General features: G+C 39.0%; 1 long non-coding RNA gene across 4 annotated transcripts in view; it reads right to left on the bottom strand.

Annotated features, from left to right (window-relative positions):
- The window catches only part of LOC128852581 (uncharacterized), a 76,388-nt gene that overhangs the window by 39,654 nt on the left and 17,488 nt on the right, over nucleotides 1–19,246 (bottom strand). The gene's annotated exons all lie outside the window — the stretch shown is intronic.

Raw genomic sequence — 19,246 nt, forward strand, 5'->3', positions numbered from 1 at the left:
TCACCTAGCAGCTGAGGAAGATGCAAAACCTCATGGTGCTGTGTTCAGGAATTTGAAAGGAATTAATTTTGCCTGTCTGAAAACGTGGAGTAAATTACTTGACTCCAGCCTAAAGATGGGGCTGGGGGAGCTGTGTGCTTTCTCACTGGTTTGACTCTGAGATGGGAAAATTTTCTTGCAGCTAAGAGATTTAATAATCTCCTGGCTACAGGCTTTGAGTTGAAAACACACACTATTCTTAGAGCTAGGTTCCTCAGGCCCTAATGCGGGATTATGGTGGTAACTGCATGGTTTAATAAAATGTCATAGCTGGGATTTGAGCAGATGTTCGGAGCATGCCAGTGTAAGCACTGGCCACAACAATGGGACGTGCAGCTCTCCGCACTGCTTAGAGCAGAAGGCAACTGGCCAGCAAACCGGCAATGCTTCCAACAGCTGCTGAGGTTTTAAAACTTGGAGATGTTTAAAACCAGATTTTTATAAAAGCTAACATGGTAAAGTCTTGTGGTTTATTTACAGGCTGCAGTGCATATACTAGCGAGGCACTTTGTGTAAAGAGAGATCTATCGCAGTTTCGAGGGGGGAAGAGAAATTAAATGCTTTATTGAGGCACCGTTGAAGTTCACAATGTGTGTGAAGGAGGAAAACCAGTTGGAAAATACTTCTAGTGACAGGGAGTGAAATCCTGCAATGATCACTTCAGGAGAAGAGAAACTCTAAAGCATTTAGTAAATCTTCCAAGGCTTCTTTCCCTTTATTTCCCCATTCAGAGCTAGAAATGGAGGAGAGAAAAACATCTCATCTTTTCCTGCTGTCGTGATGCTTAAACACTCAGAAAGCCCCAAAAGATTTATTTGTTTTGGTCACAAAGAAAACCTTCAAACTGTGATGTTTTCAGGGACAAATGAGTTCATACAATGCAACAGGACTGCTTTCATTGCCTGAATCTCCTTCCTGCATTACAGCCTGCTTCTCGCTTAGGTTCAGTCACACAGGCTGTCCCTGCTCATGGGGTCGAACTGGAATGCTTTCAAGATAATGTGCTAAAATCCAAGAATGTAGCAAAAGTTTCCCAGTTACCAAATGCTCCTGAACTCATTCCGAACACTGTTTGGAAATGTTTCTTCTTAAATGTTGGAAATGTCTTGCAGCTATAACAGGAAGCTGCTAGTGTCCGGTGAACATAACCCTCTTGCATTTTAGTCTATGTTTATTACTAAAAACAAGCTACTGAGATTCAGTCACACCGGCAAGCCTCCCTCCCATGCCACCTTAGGAGGCCTGCTTATGTCCCCCAACCAAACCACCAGCACTTTGTTCTTTCTGAGAAAAATATAGAAAAAGGACTTATAGTCATCGTGTGTACACAGGACTCGGGAAGAATTTAATCTGGATATCTACTGGTTGCTACTTTCTTGGGCTGAATTTCAACATGTGACAGAAAGATGACAATAACTATTACTAGAATACACTAGAACTTTTAAAAAAGATAGTATTCGTTAAATAACCACTTTCTGGTTACTTCTGTCCTACTGCATCTTACTTGTAGAGAAGATCTGGGACAACAATGGTGCAGGTTGTTTTCCGTGAGTCTCTATAAATACCAAGAATATTAACAAATATGACGATCACATCTGTTTTCTGGAGAGTGTTCTTTGTTCTTACAAAGAACACGTTTAAACTCCATACTAAGATGCACTGGCAACTCCTGTTTGAAGAATCACACACAGAGAATTACAGAATGGAAGAGGTTGGAAGGGACCTCTGGAGATCGTCCAGTCCAGCCCCCCAAGATGATTCACATTGTAATGTCTTTTTGGCATCAACAACTGCTTTCTATTTAAGACGTTTTCATGCTGTTTCCTTTCTTGCAGCATTACTGGACAATAACATCTTGCAGAGTTCTACAATAATTTCCACAAACAACCTGAAGCAATACTTACAGAGACTATGCTTTGCATTAGATGATATTTTTTTGCTGAGGGTTTGTGAACACAAAATTAAATGATATACATCATACAGGCTTTGTTGTCTGGTTAGCTGGTGGAAAATGAAGAAAGAGCAGGAGGAGTGCGTGGTAGGGATAGCTACCCTCTAGTAGCAAGCCAACTATGAATTCAGCAAGAATAAATATAATTTTGTCTGAGGGGACTCCCTGAATTTGCACCTGTGGTTCCCATAGATATTAAGATGTCTTCAGTCGAAAATGCTGAAAATTTTAATAGCATTTCAGTTTTTTCCATATATTTTTTGTGAAGTGTAGCTTTCCAGAAACCATTTTAACAGGCATGGAAATGATGAAAATGCTGCTAGAAGTGAAGCTCCACATGAGTTTTCTACTTTATTTTAGCAGGGTGAAGACTTTCAAGAAAATTAAGCATCCAATATATGGGTCACATCCCTGTTTGGCCTTAGGGCCAGCTGCACTCTGCATACATGAATGCACACGAGTCATCTCAATGCCTTGGGGAGGAGGAAGGTCTATGTGTTAGGCTAATATGACAGCTTGTTGGAAATCAGAGCAAAGAGAGGGGCCCTGGAGAAGTTTATAAGCAGAACAGGTGGCAGAAAGTAAGGGGTAACAACACATTTTAAATTAAAAAGAAAAAAAAAATTCTCTGGGGGCTGCATGGCCCCCAAATCTCCTGCTGGGTGCACGAAGGCTCCTGTGAGATACAATTCATCAGCCACCTACGAGCCATACTTTGCTAGGTTGCTCTGTATCCAGAAAGCCTACTCATTTAGTCTTTTGTAAAGAACTTGGATGCTCCACTGAATGTCCACCTGCTCCATGTGTTTGTCAGCAGCCAGCTTCTGAAGAGCCACTGTGGGTGCAGTGCGATTTTGGTGTTGTGTTTTTTCTTTCCAATAGACTTTTGGGATATATGCTGCAATTTATTGGCTGCATATAAGGCGTAATGAGAAACAGACAAGAAATGAGCTGGATAGTCTTGCTGCTTCTGATAATATGGGATTTACGGATGCAGGCCCTCAACTGCATCATACACAACTCTCAGATTTTTTTTCAATACTGTTAAAAGTTTTGTTACTAGAAGGCCAAATGACCTGGTGAAAGAGATTGGTGCCCTAAGATGTTGTTATAGCAGTGGCCCTGAGCAAAACAGGGAAGTCTAGAAAGCAGCAGCAGTTTTATTTCTTATAAGCTCATTATTTTGATTAGGAAAACAACAGAAGTATGGGAATAGAAAAAACTAATTTTCTTGTGTTTGAAGTCTCTGCAGGTTTCATCAATGGGATCTCGGTGTGGTAAGATGCCATTATATCAGAGAAGATTTTATCCTTGCATGCAATTTATTTAGCTGCTAAATAAGAAGGCAAACAAAGGAATTTGTCAAAAGCCTCGATTTCATTAACAGTACTTTGTTTTCATTCTTTGCTTCCAGCTTGCTATTGCTTCTACTATGGGAAGGGGTGGTCATTCTACTTGCCTTATCTGAACAGTTGTAAGAATCTTCTCTTTACACCTCTATTTTATTTCATTCCCCTCTGTTTTGTTTTCCTTTATCCTTCCTGCTCACTGTTCATAGAGACTGGTCATTCAAACTTTTGAAATATTGCCAGCATTCTTATTCTCCTATTCACTCTCTTCTTCTGAGCACCCAGAGGCTGAAAGTCTGAAAGCCAAAGCTGCTGTGGCAGGTGGGCAAGCACTTCGTGTGCAAATACACCATTTGCATGTGAATATGCTCATTTGCACACGAACACTTTCATTCATAGGAATAAACACAGTCTCTCCATGTACACCATTAGTGCAAACAAAAACTGAATTCATTAAACTATTCAGAAAAGTCAGGAAGAGGTCAGGTCTCCTGCCATTTTTACTTTGGTAGTAAGTTCACAGTCTGACAATAGACCTCTGAAAAGACAACCAAAATTCTGTCTTTGAGTACTGTTGTTTTTAAACTCTTTGCTTCACAAGGTAGGCACTGTCTTTCCATGTATGCAGACAGTGCCAGATGGTGTAGATCTGAAGTGATCTCAATGCAGACTGGGAATATGGGGAAGTACCACAGCATAAATGAAACAATAATTATAGATATGAAGAAGGTCAAATACAATCTCACCTACAAACAGTTGATATGGAGCAGGAACCCTGAAAACCTTCTATCAGGAAATATATATTTTCCAGTTCTATAGCGGATAAATTTGTACTTTAGGTTCTGATTTAGTAAAATTCTTTACTTCAGAGCATCACCAGTCTACGCAGTCCTGCTTCCTTACCTGACTCACACTTTTGTACACAGGTCACTTTTCTTTCAGGAATTATCAGTTGAAAGGAAAGCGTGGCAGGAAACCTGAATAGTATTACATATCTAAATAATTTGGTTGATGCCATCAGCATTGTAAGATGTAGTAGATGTTGAGCTGTCCAACTAAGTCTTCAAAAAATTCTAGTATGGCCTGCTGCTAATCTTTGTCATGAGAAATTCCCACCCTGTAATCTTCCACTGCAGAAGTTCCCTCTCCGGAAATTGCAATGCTTCCTTTTGGATTCTGGTTGTTATGGCTCTGCTCAGATCAAAATTATTTGGAGAAGATTTCAAAGTAAGAAGAGGTGGGTTTGGTGTTTCTTAAGACATTTCATTCCAATATCTGCATTTTGTTCCAGTATTGATTTAGAAGACTGAACAGGTTATGGGAAGGATATATAATTCTGTACTATAATTCTGTACTGGTTTTTTTCTATCATGCAGCACTTAAGGCATTCAGCTACGTTCCTAGGTCAGCAGCCAAAGATGAGTGCCGAAGATGCAGATACCTCAAGGTCTATTATTGGCTTGTGTAACAATGCTTCCTGAAACTGCCTACAGGTTTGGTACTTTGGTACTTCCTACAGGTTTTAGGGTAGTCTGTACAGTACAGAAAAAGTGACTATAGCTATGTTATAGTTGCTTCCTTTACATATGCAGATTTGTAATCGAGTTCAGTAGAAGCCGTTTTCTGAAACTCGAAAATAAACCTGAGGAAGATTATCATCCAGAAGTTGACCAACAAGATGGTGACTATAGGGAGGCACTTGGCAGAAGTGATGTTGGCTAGCAACCTACTGCTACTTCATAGAATGTAGAATCATAGAATATCAGCTTGGAAGGGACCTCAAGGATCATCTGGTCCAACCTTTCTTGGCAAAAGCATGGTCTAGGCAAGATGGCCCAGCACCCTGTCCAGCTGAATCTCATAAGTGTCCAATGTTGGGGAATCTACCACTTCCCTGGGGAGATTATTCCAATGGCTGATCATTCTTATCGTGAAAAAAATTTCCTCTTTGTGTCCATTTGGAATCTCCCCAGGAGTAACTTGTACTTCTGTACAAGTCTTACAAGGAGCGGCTGAGGGAACTGGGGTTGCTTAGCCTGGAGAAGAGGAGGCTCAGGGGAGACCTTATTGCTCTCTACAACTACCTGAAGGGAGGTTGTAGAGAGTTGGGTGCTGGCCCCTTTTCCCAAGTAACAGGGGACAAGACAAGGGGGAATGGCCTCAAGCTCCGCCAGAGGAGGTTCAGATTGGATATCAGAAAAAAAAAATTCACATAAAGGGTCATTGGGCACTGGCAGAGGCTGCCCAGGGAAGGGGTGGAGTCACCATCCCTGTAGGTGTTTAAAAGATGGGTGGATGAGATGCTCAGGGACATGGTTTAGTGGCAGATAGGAATGGTTGGACTCAATGATCTTGGAGGTCTTTTCCAACCTTGTGATTCTGTGACTCTGTGATTCTGGTGAAGAAGGAGCCAACAGCCTATCAGAGAGTGATGTGGTGAGACTGTCCTAAAATCCACTTAACTTATAGAATTTCCAAAAGTTAAATATTTGCAGTGGTCAAAAGTAGAAGCGGGCACAGAAAAAGTACGATTCTGTCTTGTGCCTTGCACCTTCTCAGAGGCACCTGATCGCAGCATAGAGGAGCTCTAACACTTTTATAAATCTGGCACATTAACCAGATAATTTATAGTCATTAGAGTCAATATGTGTTTCAAAAACCCAAGAAAAGAATAGGATGGGGTTATTCCTGGCCAGTGTTTGGAAAGATGAAAAAGAACTAACAGGAAGATGTTTCACAGGTCTTTCAGAACCACAACTCAAAGGAATCATTATAAAGTGAAGAAGTAAAGGCCAGTGTCGCTGCCTTGCACAGAAGGATCTAAAAAGTTTTTGTATTTTCTATCTCTGATTTCATTACTCCTAATAACTCATTTCCTGATGGAAGGTAAAGAGGCACCTGAAATACAGATTTGAGTCCTTTTAGTTAAACCTTTATCCCTTTGTCATAGCGGGTTTTTTTCTTCTGTAGTTCCATTCATCTGCTCTACTGGAACTTTCAGTCGCACAGTGTTAAAATATGGCTGTTCTAAGCTAATATGCATTAACTTTTTAAAACCTGTTTTATACATAACCTATTGTATTAATATAAAACGTTAAGGCCATTTTTTCGTTTCCTGGGAATGGCCCATTACATTGTGAGCAATCTACTCTTGCTTTTTTAGAAAAGACTTTGAACTCAATACAAAAGAAAAATATAATCATGTACAACTATAAAGACCGCTTTTTTCCCTTTTGTGCAGTGTAACAGAGGTGGATGAGTAGCATGGTAATGAAGAGTTGGACTGTCTTTATTAGCAGGCTCGGTGAAAGGGTTCTTTTCAGAACTTCAACTTTTCTTATCTTCTTAGTTTTCATGACGTCTATTCGGACTCTTTCCTTTTCTTGACTTTCTTTTAAATGTGTCTAACAGACTGGCAAAGCCAAGCCAGTTCATCCTTCTTTCCAAAGAAGGCTAGATATAAAGTCTACTGGTTTAGATGCTTCCATAAAAGTTTTTCATATATTTAGAAAAGTATTGTTGTTTGCATTGCTTAGGAACTCGTCATGTGTATATCTCACAATAATTATTTAAATTCTCTAAAAGCAAACACAACATGATCCTTGCTAGGATGCTTTTACACAGTATTTGAAGGAGGCTAATGATATAGGAAGTTTCTTTGAGTAAGAAAATAGAACTAGAAATACCACTTAACTCTTTGCCCTAGAAATTGGTTAATATAGTAGATTTGTAGAGAGCTATTTGATGATCTCTCACCCTCTTCTACAATGTGTTCCACAACCCTTTTTGATATTCCTCTGCTCCTCCTCCATGCTCCCTATATTTCTGATGGTCCTCCTACTCCTTCTGCTTCAGTATCCTTTGTTATATAGACAGTTCACTTTTAATCTTGCTCAGTTAAGGAATTCCACTACAATAAAAGGAAATGGCCATACAATTGCAAAAATTCAGTCTGGGCAGTAGAACAAATGAAAATTACCTTCCCTACTGCCATTCTGGTGTGTGTGGGGAAGTATCCTGTCATTACGGTGTTAAGCTCTGAGGAAGGAACCTCAAAAATAACAACCAAGTAACAGGAAGCATTATTTATTATCTGAGGCTGGAAAACTGGAACCTTCCTCTGTTGAAAGGTATTTACTTATTATGTTATCGTAAAGAATAACACAGATATATAGCGTGTGTAGTTATATTACAGTGCCCTAAGCTATTGATAGGTTCCATACAAAGACGACAGAGCAAAATTAAAGTATAAATAGGAAACAATGAATTATTTAGACTGAAGAGGCTGAAAGGTACAAATAATGGCATAACAGAGTTGATTCCAGTTAGATCTTACATCATGAATATGATTTAGTTTAGTTCAATAGATGATTTGTTCCAAAGAAACCAACTACTTGCTTTGATTTCCAAGGCACCAATCACCACTGTATAGAAAAACAATGAAAAGCTGATTCAAGGCCTTTGTTGTAATAGGCAAGAAAAGTGAATCATAGAATCACAGAATCACTAGGTTGGAAAGGACCTACTGGATCATCGAGTCCAACCATTCCTAACACTCCCTAAACCATGCCCCTCAGCATCTCATCCACCCATCCTTTAAACACCTCCAGGGAAGGTGACTCAACCACCTCCCTGGGCAGCCTGTTCCAGTGCTCAAAATTCATAAAATTCATAGAAGTGTGAATCAGTAAGGGATATTCTGACATGAGTCATCTAGAACACGCTTTGAGAAGAAAATTGGACTAGACAATCTCCAAAGTTCCTTCCAAGCCCAACGATTCCATGATTCTGTGAATGATAATTTTGTTCTGCACATAATCTAAAAGAAAGTTCATATAATCTTTGTATTTCACCATTTACAGGAATTTACCCAGGACAAAAAAATTTAAGAGTGTGTGTTTATGTATATATTTTAGCAATAGCATTGCCATCCCAGGGAATTATACTCCCAAAACTGGCATTAAGTGCACGCTTATCAAATCAATCAATACAAATGGATTTACACAGATACATAAGAATTTCTTTCAATGCATATGGAAATCTGTCATCACTGGCACTAAGTCTGGGTTTAGCTTTTCATGAGAAGATTATTTAAAAGGTAGTTGTTTTTTTAAAGTAATTGGCTAGTGGTAGATTAAACTTGATAAAAGAGAGAGAGACAATTAAAACAATTATAGTATCCTTTTCAATTTTAACCCAGAATGGTTACAATAATCTGCTCTCTGTATCATGGATCTGTTTTCAGGATGAAAAATATTTCTCCAAAGGAAAATCATTAATTATGAAATAGACTTTTTTGCTAAGTCTTCTGAATTGTTTAGGTGATCTTCATTGCTTAAAATTCTCTTCAGATACAAGCACCACAATTGGTTAAAATAGCACTTTCCCTGGAAATTCTAAAATTTTTTATTAGAAAATAGTTTTTCTTGGAAAGGTACCAAATGTTGAATTTTAAGGCAAGTGTTGATTTTTTTTTTTTTTGACATTTGAATTTAGGATACATAACTAGAGGTACTTTCTATTTCCTTTGGTATCTTTAGCTATATCTGACTGCACAGAGATGTAAAACTGTTCTATACCTAATGATGGTTGAGGAATAACAATATATAACTTGTGCACAACTAGCGTACATGCTCACAATATTGTAGTAAGCCCAGATGTGGTTATTTTGAACTGCCTACAAGATATACAAAATCATCTTTCCTTGGCTGCCAGTTCCCACTCTATTCTTCTTTCTTAAGCAGAGTAAATGTATTACTGTGTTGAAGGGATTAACTTTTTGGTACAAGTACTTGCCTGGTTTAAGGCTTTTCAGGTGACTGAACACTCTTGAGACCATTTTATTGTACTTATATGATCGTTTTAATGTCATTTGAAAAGGAATACATACATTTAGATTTTTTTTTCCTAGGTTCCAGATCATTAGTTTCTCATTGAGATGCAGATGTGTTGATGAAGAGTCATTTACAGTGTAAAGCAAAATCTTTTAAAAGCTCTGCACAGAATCCCTGTTGTCCTCAAAAGGTTTTCACTCATTGGCAGCAGCCTGTAACAAGAATCTTTCTGTCAATATTTCATTTGGTAGGAGAAAGGCAAAAAGGAGAAAGCGCATCATCTCTCCAAATTCTGTAGTAACTTTTCTGAGAGTTCAATTATGTGAAAAATTTCTCAGCCTCGCTGTATTTATTACATCTTTTCTAGGTCAGGTGGTATGATTTTTGCTGTACAAAAAATGAATCTGAAACTTGGGAGTTAAGCAAGAAGTGTTGCAACCATCAAAATATTGATATGCGAAACCAGCCTTGATTTAGTCTCCCTAGTTCCTTGTATTTTCCCTGAAACACATAGCACTTGACACTGTCTGAGGCTGGACAAAGCAATGATTTGATGACGAGTGACAAAAGTAATGCTTCTCCTCCGGTAGAATCACTAAACAGCTTAATTCATGCATGCAAATTTAGGATTTTCTTCGGAGACTATTGACAAAGGTTATTGCTTCTGGCAAATTTCCATTTACTTACTGCGTAGCATTCAAGGACTTAGAAAGAAATACATCGACTGTGTGTATTTTTCTTTAGCCATGCATGGGTCATCTCATAGACTACAGATGAAAATGGTTACTATCCAGACCAGTTTTCGAATGCTGGTATGTTACATGCCCTTCTAGCAATTCTGGAGGGACGTGGCCTCTTCTGGAGGGACTGTTCAATCTATGTGGAGGACACAGGAGGGGAAGAGATAAATTGGACTAAACAGCACGGGTAGTTCCTGCATAGTACCTCATGGCCTTTTCTAGAAGAGAAGAGCAGCAAGAACTTTCTGATAGTGATTTGTTTCATTTTCTTTATCTCAGTTAAAGTGGTAAGTATCCAAATATGGAAATAAGGATAAATTTGGCTTAGCTTCTGAAAGTTTGAGTTTGAATTTATTCTTTAAAGTGCAGCTGCAGTGTTGCTGTGAAATATGCTGCTACAACTGTACATCCACAATAAAGAGAAAAGAGCATTTTAGAGTCTAGTGAAAAATAAAGCTGCTGGCTGAAGGGTGACAGGCTGCTGTATCAGCACTTGTTTGTGCTAAGCTCTTGCTGTTAAGTAGTCTGGTCACAGTCTTTTAAATAAATCCAGAAATATTTCATTTCAAATATAGACTTAGGTAAGCCTTGGATTTAATCACTGTAATGATAGGATTTTGCAACTAATGTGGATTTGCATTTTTAGCTGGATGTAATACTGTTTTATGAACATATAGTTCACAAAGATTCCCTCAGACTCTTGTAATAAGTTCATCTATAGCTACTTTCTCACACACAATAAATAAACCACTGGCTTATTTTTATGAAGAGTCTGTACTGACTTTGTGTAGTGTTGAACAATAGCAAAAGATTAAAAAACAGAAAATAATAATGTGATCTGTTATTATACTTCCCTTTCTTAAACCTATTTGAGGAGTTAAATTATTCTAGTCCGTATAGGATAATTGCAGAGCCTGGATTAATGCACTAGATTTATTGCTTTTTTAAGATGAAGTTTCCTGCAGACAGTATTACATTATAAACATAATGGCACCTTTTTTTTAGCCACGATGCTTGTGCAGTATTCTTTCCCATTCTACTTGTTTGACCAAAAATTAGCATGAGTGTGTATGTTCAGCTTGAAGTTTTAGATCCCCAAGAACTCTGGAGGGCCAGAAATTCTGTTCTCATTGCTGATGATTGAGTTAAATGTACTGCCTCACATATGTAAATCCAAACAGATATGAATATAACTGGAAGGTAGTAGTACCGTTTATACACGTATATGTTGACTCTTAACATGGCTTCCTGGTTTTAATGAGGAAATTTGGAAACAGAATAGATTGTGTTAAGCATAGAATTTTTTTTTTTTCTGCTACTTCTTGTGAAGAACAACAGAAAACACCTGGCTTTCAAAACAGTTCAGTGTTTCGCTCGTGTGGAGTATTGTACTGCTGTAACACTCAGACAGGAACTGTCTCGCCTTCTTTCTTTCTTTTTGTCTTCCCTGTAGCTCGTACATGTCATCTCGGCTGGATTACCAAAAATGCATAGCACATTCTAAGATGTGATTAGATACAATAGAAATTGCCTTTTCTTTGGAAAAAAACATCGTTGTTTAGCATGAATATAATAAAAGGACATGCTAAAGGTAGCTATTTCTCGTGGTGTGTTTGGATAAGGGCTCTTCATGCTTTCTTTGGACATTACTGATCGTCAGGAGAGCTATTCATGATAACATTGTGTGTACAGATAAACACTTCATGCTTTGGAATTGAACTTATAAAGCATTTTAAGCACATATTTTGTTAGTAATTTTCTCAGCCTCAGCATTTGTACATGTGTAATGAAGATCTGAACAGTATTATTATTTTGATATCCTATCTGCTTGTTAGTAGTGTTTTGTGAGTGGGAAGAGAAGTTAAAGCTGCTGTAGTTAGTATTTAGAGTTCCTGCTTTCTTTCATACACCCACACAACTGGAAATACTCCACAATTTTAAAAGCAAATCTGGGGTCAAGAAAAAGACAGTTTTATTGTTGTGTTCTGGTTCCAGCAGTTCTATATTATCATTGTTTACTTTAAAATTCTACTTTTGCAGAAAGGAAGTACAGTTCTTGAATTTTTTTCATTGTTGTTCACTTTATTGATCATACTTATTAAGTCTGGAGGTAAGGGAAAAGCCTAATGAATGATTAAAAAAAAAGAAGAATAGAGAAAGAAATAGGAAATACCTCTGGTATATGTTGCTAGCAACTCCTAACGGTCTTCAATTTGGACATACATTGTAAATAAGTGAAGTAGTAGTACAATCAGTAGGAAAAAAAATTCATGTAAGGCAATGGTAATTAAGACATTAAACCATAAATGTAACATCTGATCAAATTTTCAAGCACTAATTTATTTATTTTGTATTAAAAGAGTTTTTACTTGCTTGTTATAATATCTATAACTACATTATATAAACATAAACTGAGATATGCAAATTTCAGTAGCGTAATCTATTGCCTTTCCAAGGCAAACCCAAAAGATGTATTTGAAAACTTCATATTTAAGTGATTAAACAAAAAGAGATTACCAGATGTTGATGCCTAAACTGTGTAAAAACTCACAGTAAAAGGAAAGTAATACAAACTGAACATGAGCAGAACCAGAATCTGTCCATTCAGACACTGAACACTCAGGAAATTTCACAGTTTATGAGAGAGGTTCATGTCTTAAATGCTATCACTCCTCTCAACATAGCATGGGCCTGTAGATCTGCCAGAAACCTCTAGAAGTCACCCAATCCATTCTCCTTCCCTGTAATGGGATGAGTTATAGTTCAATTATTCCTGATACATTTACCTTATTTCTTCCTGAAGAACTTTGATAACGGACAACCCTCAATGTCTCCAGGCTATCTATTCCAGTCTTTCCATACATGCACTCTTTGATTTCACCCCCTCAATGTCTAATTTTAAAATTTTTGTTCCAGTTTATTACTTCTTATTCCGTGCAAAGTAGACATGGAAAACAATATAATTCTCCTCTTTACAATGGCTTTTTATACCTTGAAGACTTTTACCATGTTGCCTCTAGTCCTCTCACACTAAAACCTTTCTGAAATACAATGCCCAAAATCTTTAGCTGTGGTTTAAGTGATGCAAAGCCAAGCAGAGGGGTTATTTCTTTCTCATGCCTGCAGGTTATTTTCCTGTTTATGCATCTCAAGATCATGTTGCCATTTTGCTTCTTTAGCTTGCTGAAAGCTTTCCTTTTTTGTTTTGCTACAGTGTGCTCAAATGCAGAAAGATTTTTTTTTTCCTAATGCATGCTGGATGCTGTACATTCCCAGGACAAATGTCAGTTATTTTTAAAATACGACAAAAACAAATTTCGACTCTAATTTTAGCCTTTTCCATGCTGATGGTGAGCAGCATGACACAACTTGCCAAAGATTCCTGATGCCTCTTTTTGTCATTTTCTAAGCAATTCATCATGCACACGAGATGTTCTGATCTGGCAGCGAGAGCTTGAATGCTAAGGAATAGAGCAAAGTGTATTGTATTATATTTATTTATTTATTGTAAAGAATAACTATGTGCAGGCATATATTTATATACTTTCACTTAGACTTCTGCATGGGCACACACATATAAGCACATTTGGTTGTATTCCATCCTATGGGATAAGAAAAGCAGAGCAAATACAAAAGTGCTGGAGCTTGGCTGGTCTGTCTTACACCACCCTGCTTAGGCTCCATTTTCCATTTGTTTTGGTGGAATCTGCTCAGTGCCTTTTGCTTTAAGCAGCAGCAAGTCAACACTACATATTTTGTTAGGCCAGAAATAAATCTGAATCTTAAAGTCTTTGAACTCTAACCTCTTAGTTCTAGGAAATTCTTGACTGAGTGCCATTTATATATGGTTCCATCCACACTGGAACTGTTATTTAGAATGTTTTTATATCACATTCTGTTTAAAGTCTTCCTTGACCTGTGTCTCAGAAGAAAAGTATTTATTTGCTTAAAAAAAATCAGACTGTTACTGATTTTCAAGTTATAAAATGGTGCTTATGCAGAGCTGTTAATTTCAGCAAGCATTGTCAAAAGATTTAAATTCTTTTAATCTGAATATAAAGTGGGTAGAGGTGGCTCAAAGGTTGGTTCAGTCTCAAAGAGAACTGTGCCACAGGCATTTGAGTCCTACTCAGCTCTTCCTCAAGTTGATGGAATAAGTTCTCTGTATCCACACAGAGACTTCTAAATTCCTGTCCTCTATACATAGATGTTAATATCTATTTCTTAAATCAACTGGACTCCAGAAACAGAAACTTTTTTGGAATAGCTTGGTGTAGCAGGCATTTACCTTTATTTTATACATATATAAAGGTTAGCCTTCAGTAGGTGCTACAAAGGTAGATGTTATTTCTCTTCAGGGATTTCCTAAAAATCTTTATATGCAAACTTTCTGATAGACTCACTCGTGATGAACTAATCATGTGGTACTTTGTTGTCTCAAACATTTTTAACATTTGATGCAATTTCAGGTATTTCTGAAAGCATAGAATGGAGCATCAGTTTGGTTTTGGCATTCAGCAGTAGCGACCTGGAGTTGCTCGATGGAAATGCATTACGTTAAAAGAAATCCAGATAACTGCTCATGAAAATTTTCTTCCAAGAAGGAATGCAAAGAGAACTTCAAGAGGGGTTAGAAATTCATTTGGCTCATCTGTTAGGAGGCTTGGCTGTTCATCTGTCTCCCTTTTATACTTCAGGTTTGAGTAATGCATTTGTTTCTAGTGATGTAAAAACAATTCCCTTTGTATATTTTCATGAGATCAGTACAGATGCATTCTTATAGTTCAGTGAAGTTTGACAGTCTGTTGAAAAAGTAATTGCTGAATCATCACTGCCTGTCCATTATAAGTAAATCCCTCTTACCTTCTGAACAACATGACTCATTTTGAAGGATACAAAAGGTATTTATTAGTGTTACTGTTTCTTGGTCTAAGTGGTTATCCTGAGTTTGAGATCCTGCAGACTGTTTCTGCTGGAAAAGAAGCTCATGATAAAAGCAGGGAATCTCTAGACAGCTGCATTGAAGAATGTATGAAGATCTAATTTTGTGCTAAAAGGAGGAACAACAACGAGAAGTAAATTCCTTTGCCTGTAGCATCACCAGGTTTCAGCACAAAATATATGGACATTTTACAAACAACCATTCCTTTAGTGCTATTTCAGTCTGTATTTCATGTGTTCTTAGTAATTTTTTTTCAATTTCTTCTTTTTCTCTTGTTTCTTGCTTACATGAGGATAGATATTTCCCAAAATCACCTCTTCCTAATCTGTTTAAAATCACTGCAGTCTCACATGTACCTTTGTAGTGACTAAACATGCTTGCACTGTAATTTGAAGCCTCTTTGGTTTAATTTATCTACAAGACATTTGTTTCAGTAGCCTAACTGAATGTAACCCCCATGCAATTATTATTATTCTGCAGTTGCTTTGAATAAAAGAGGGTGATGCTTGTGAATATCACCTGGTCCATCAGCTCAAACTTAACATTACAAACATTTTTCTCTTTTTCTTCTGTTTCAGATGTTCTGCCTTCTCCCTCTGTCCAGACAAGCAACCTTGCTATCATATCAGACCTTCAGGGGTCTGTACTGGGACCAGTGCTGTTTAGAGCCTTTGACACAGTCCCCCACAACATCCTTCTCTCTAAATTGGAGAGATATGGATTTGATGGTTGGACGGTAAGGTGGATAAGAAACTGGTTGGATGATTGTATTCAAAGAGTAGTGGTCAATGGCTCAAAGTTCAGATGGAGATTCCTGACGAGTGGTATCCCTCAGAGGTCTGTACTGGGACCGGTGCTGTTTAATATCTTTATCAATGATATTGACAGCAAGATGGAGTGCGCCCTCAGCAAGTCTGCGGATGACACCAAACTGAGTGGTGTAGTTGCCACACCAAAAGGACGGATGTCATCCAGAGGGACCTGAACAGACTGGAGAAGTGGGCCTGTGAGAACCTCATGAGGTTCAACAAGGCCAAGTGCAAGATCCTACACCTGGGTCGGGGCAATCCGTAGTTTCAATACAGGATGGTGGATGATGTGATTGAGAGCAGCCCTGCAGAGAGGTTCAACAAGGCCAAGTGGATGCCCCATCCCTGGAAGTGTTCAAGGCCAGGTCGGATGGGGCATTGAGCAGCCCGATTTAGTGGGATGTCCCTGCTCATGGCAGAGGGGTTGGAGCTAGGTGATCTTTAAGGTCCCTTCCAACCCTTACTATACTATGATACTATGAAACTACGATGATATCTTCATCAATGATACAGACAGCGAGATCAGGTGCACCCTCAGCAAGTTTGCAGATGACACTAACCTGAGTAGTGCAGTTGCGACTCTGGAAGAACAGGATGTCATCCAGAGGGACCTGGACAGGCTGGAGAAGTAGGCCTGTGTGCTGAACCTCTCATGAGGTTCAGCAAGGCCAAGTGCAAGGTCCTACACCTGGGTCGGGGCAATCTGCAGTTTCAGTACAGGATGGGGGATGACGTGATTGAGAGCAGCCCTGCAGAGAGGGACTTGGGGGTTCTGATTGATGAGAAGCTTGACACGAGCTGGCAATGTGCACTCACAGCCCAGAAGGCCAACTTTATCTTGGACTGCATCGAAAGAAGCGTGGCCAGCAGGTTGAGGGAGGTGATTCTGCCTCTCTATTCCTCTCTTGTGAGACCTCACCTGTAGCATTGTGTCCAGTTCTGGAATCCTCAACATAAGAAGGATATGGAACTGTCAGAACGGGTCCAGAGGAGGACTACAGGGATGATCAGAGGAACAGAGCACCTCCCATAAAGGACAGGCTGAGAGTGTTGGAGTTCTTCAGCCTGGAGAAGAGAAGGCTCCAAGGAGACCTTGTAGCAATGTTCTAGAACCTGAAGAGGGCCTAGAAGAAAGCTGGGGAGGTACTTTTTACAAAGATATGTAGTGATAGGACTAGGGGGAATGGCTTTAAATCAGAGAAGGGTAGATTTAGACTAGACATTAGGAGGAAATTCTTCACCATGCGGGTGGTGAGGCACTGGAACAGGTTGCCCAGGAAGGCTGTGCCTGCCCCATCCATGGAGGTGTTCAAGGCCAGGTTGGGTGAAACTTTGAGCAGCCTGATCTAGTTGGAGGTATCCCTGCGCACGGCAGGGGGGTTGGAATTATATGATCTTTAAGGTCCCTTCCAACTCAAACCATTCTATGATTCTATGATTTTCTTTTTGTCCTATGTCCAGGTTACAGTTTTGTCTGACAAGTCTATGAATTAATCGCCTCTTTTCAGCGCACTGACAACCTCATCTGTATAATCCCTTACAAAATATACTTTTGAAAGCATATCAGTTCTGGATTCCAAAAGAAAGGAAGTGTGAAAAGGAGGAAAATTATGCTGGCATGAGACTGTTTCTTCAGACAACATGGAGTATAGAATCCTTCAACTGATTTATAGATCTTTGTATTTCACACTACTCAAATTACATGACATGGGGAGTTCAGGTCCGGTCAAAAATTAGATACTAATTCGTGCATAGCCAAAGAATTTGCACAGATCTGACTGGTCAAACTCTCTCCTTTATGTCTATTCTGGCAGAATCAACCTGTGCATCAGCCTAGGTGTTTCTCTGTCATACTGCTGGCTGATGCACAAAGTGTTAACATGTCAGGTTTATGTAGTATCCTGAGATAAAAAACCACCTTCTTTCCCTTGGGCATTTTGAGTGAACACCTGAAAGTCTTGAAAGCCAGTCTCCAGATAGCTTTCCCCCATTCCCTGCACTCGGTTTCAAACCCCCTCTCACAGTTTCAAACCCCCAGTATTTTGCTTGCATCACCACTCACTTCTTCTCTTCACCTTTTATTTCTGTCTTCTCCCCGCTTAGAACTCAGCTGAGTGGGAAACAAGTACCTTAACTAACTCTGTCTGTGGCCATATCTCCTCCTGAAGTCCCATCAATCTTTGATTACTGTCACAGTCTCTGGCTCTGTCATCAATAATCTATAAAACATCCCAGGGACCCTTCACTTTTTTTGTTCTTACCCTGTATCGCAGTACTCTCACTAGCACATGTATGCTTCAATCCTCTGCCCTACTCACTGCGTGTGAGCCTTGATTTCACTTACCACAAGGCAGAAAGATGGTCTAAAAAGGTGTGGATCGGATACCCTTGCTTTTGTTCCATGGTGGGCTTGAAGGCTAGGACTTGATTGTGGGAATCATGAGGCAGAGGAACACACAGTACTCATATTGCAAGATGACACAGTTTGGCCAGACAGCGGCGGTTTCCTCTCTTGTTTCAGGCCATGAGTCAGATTGAGCCAGAATTACAGAATGTGTGATGGAAATTGCAAATTAGATGGCTATAGGCCAGTTAAATCTGTAACTTGGTCAGTGAGTATACCTCCGCTTCACAAAGCAGATGATACGTTCTTTGCAAGGACCTTCTGTGCTTTGTATGATAACGAGAATTAATCAGAACCAGAAACAAGAGAAGTTTTCTAAACAGCCTCTAAACCACAACTTCCTGGCACTGTCAGGGTCGTTCTGGACAGTGGTAGTTACTATATTTCAGACAGAAAAAACCCTAATATTTTTTAGCAAATGGATGTCGATACCCATATTAAATGTTGATCACTTGTTTTTTTCCTTATATTACCAATCCAGCAGTCTGTAATTCTAGTAGAGGTAAATCGCACTGTCAGTGGAATTTTCACCTAAGGATTTCGTAATAGTGGGTTTTGCAAGGACATTTGTAGCAAACAAATACCGACCATTCCTCTTCTCTACTGCAGGGTAATTGTGTTACAGTGAAAGGCTTTTAACTACGAATCTGACTGAATTGCTCAAACCCCCTAGGAGACATTCCTGAAACATGAATTTCAGTCTGGCATGCTGAAGGCACTGTTCTGCAGCTGCTGCTATTGCTGACCGGGTCCTCTGTAGGAGGAGAGTACTTTAAGACAGTAGTAGCAAGGCAATCCTGAGAGACTGTAGGAGCTGCTTTAGTGCCTGAATGGCATTGGTTAAAAGCTTCAGTACAAATTTTAGAAGTGGTATAAGAAGCAGCAATTTTATACACAAAACCCTCATCTATGTAATAAGAGTTACTGTCATTCTGCTGACCACAGCCTTCTGGATGCTCACTGTTCTGTTAGTCAGAGTAACAGAATAAAACCAAAATGCACTTCTTAGATATTCAAGTTAATTCCAAACCGCAAATCAATTAAATTCCATCATGTACTATACTACTTACGGCAATGTTCAACTGTGCATCGGACAGATTGCCTGTGCTCAACAGGATCTGGTTCATACATTTATTTAATTAACATATGCCTTAAAAGCTGCTTATTACAGAGTAGCT

Source organism: Cuculus canorus, chromosome 6, assembly GCF_017976375.1.
Source record: "Cuculus canorus isolate bCucCan1 chromosome 6, bCucCan1.pri, whole genome shotgun sequence".
NCBI classification, from domain to species: domain Eukaryota; kingdom Metazoa; phylum Chordata; class Aves; order Cuculiformes; family Cuculidae; genus Cuculus; species Cuculus canorus.